The following is a 2,236-nucleotide window of genomic DNA, read 5'->3' as shown; positions in this document are numbered from 1 at the left end:
ACAGGCCAGCACCACCTGCTGTTTAAACAGTTTAAATGAAATGAAAACTCAGCCCATACATGTATAATACAAATCATTTCATGAAAGTGTAGTTGGTGTCTAATGACATTGTGGTATTGGTACTTAAAGTGGCATTGCATTTAAATGCTAGCTGAACTACTGCTGAATGCACCTTAAAAATGCTTTATTGAAATAAAAACCTCAGGTTTTCGCTGGATGCTTAGAAATTTCAGTAATAGTCCTTGTCCTCGTTCAATGATGTTTGTTAGATAAAGCCATTATTAGACATATTTTGTACTGACCTTCAAACCTGAAACACTCAAGGCTGAAAAACAGTGACAGTACCATGGGACAAAACATACACTGGAAAAGAAATGTGATGATTTCATTATTATAATGTAGTGTTTTATGGATTGGCTTTTTATGGTTCATAACAGCTAGACTAGATACTTCGCAAGGCTATAAGCACATACATTATTTAGGTTTGGTGGAAATAGTTTAAGAATCTGTTCAGGATTTAAAGGCACAAATATTACCATTTCCTGCTCTTTTAATTTTTGTCATAACACAAATGAGCTCAAGGTGACATTAGCTTGTGGATATAATTACGCTGTCTCCATCTCATTCATCTGCTGACAGACCAAACCTTTGATGTACGTTTTGTTTTTCTCATTTTCGCTGAGGGTTCGAGGAAAGCATAATGAATGAGGGTTTGACAAACACTCAGGCAGTGTGTACACTAAATACAACAGATCTGCACGACAACATCAGATCCTGAAATCTCTTTTAAATCTCTATTGGCTTTCAGAGATTTTTAGTTTAAAGGATGTCCACATTAATGTCATACAGGAAAAGTATCTATAACAGATTGACTCATTAGTTTCTTTTTTTTTTTTTTTTTGACACAATTGACACATTTAAAGCTATAGTTCACCCAAAACTGTTTCTAATTTACCCTCATTTCATTCCAAACTTTGCAAATGCAAAAATGCACAAATTTGAATTTTTTATAGGATCTTTTTTCCATTAATATCTACACCTCCGAAGTAAAAAAAGAACTAAGAAAACACCTTTAAAGGATCATAATATTGTCCGATATCTTTGTGCACTATATTCCTGGTGTTCTTAAGTCATGCTATATATGCATGTTGTTTGTTAGTAACGGACTGTAACTCTCCTCTTTCGCCGCTAATTTTAATGCAAGAACCAAAAGAATTGTGGCATTAGTTATGTTAATGTTGGTGCAATATATCGATATATAAATATATTTTTTATATCTGAATGTGAAAGAGATTTATATGGAGGGATGTTTCTTCTATGGAAAAAAAAAATACATAAAGTAACTGCTTTATGTCTAGCAGTTTTTCTCGAATTGCAGGATATAAACTCAGAGTTTGACCTTTTTTTTCTTTCTTGCAATTGCAAGTTTATAGCTCACAATTCTATGAGGTTCCATACTTTTGACACCTGCACCAGCTGTGTGGAGGATTATCGGTAAACTGTGATTTAAGGAATTTGGGTCTGTCATTCAAACAATAAATACTACATGACTTCAGATCCCTTGGAATAAATTTATTTTGCATTTTTCCTCTTTTTTTATTAACTTGCTTCCTAATCTAGTTGTCTAATAATCCTAGCATTGTGCAGTATAGTGTAAATGTTATTAGCTAATGGTGAATTGCTTTTAAGTGCTTTGGATAATAACCATATATAAACATATCATGCAGTACAGTTCCCATGTTAACTTTTGTTACTTTTTGCGATTCTCCTAAATGGATCCTTTTGTGCTCCACAGAAAAAGCAACAGCACACAGGTTTTAAACAACATGAGGGTGAGTAAATAGTGACAGGATTTTCAAGTCTTCTGAACTTTGAAAGAGCAACAGAGCTAGAGTGACCAAATGCTCCCCTGGATGCATGCATGAAGCAAGATCCCTGAGAATCAGAAAGTGATTCAATACATATAAAACGTGTATGTACACAAGGAATTTGTCTTAGTGTCAGAATCTTAGTGCACAGACAAAAATAACAATAAGACAGAGATAAAGATAAAATAAAGATAATTAAAACTATGTAAATACAATTGTGCAGGAGAATGTGCATAAGAAAAGAGATAGTCTGTGTAAGTGTGTATGCAACATACATTTCACATTCACACACACTCTGCTTCCTGCTCACCAGCGTCACTCAGAGGAGGGACTTGCCTTTTATGGTCTGTTGGCACAATACCTCACTT

The sequence above is a fragment of the Carassius auratus genome, linkage group LG30F, assembly GCF_003368295.1.
Source record: "Carassius auratus strain Wakin linkage group LG30F, ASM336829v1, whole genome shotgun sequence".
Classification (NCBI taxonomy): domain Eukaryota; kingdom Metazoa; phylum Chordata; class Actinopteri; order Cypriniformes; family Cyprinidae; genus Carassius; species Carassius auratus.
This window is presented reverse-complemented; position numbering follows the sequence as displayed.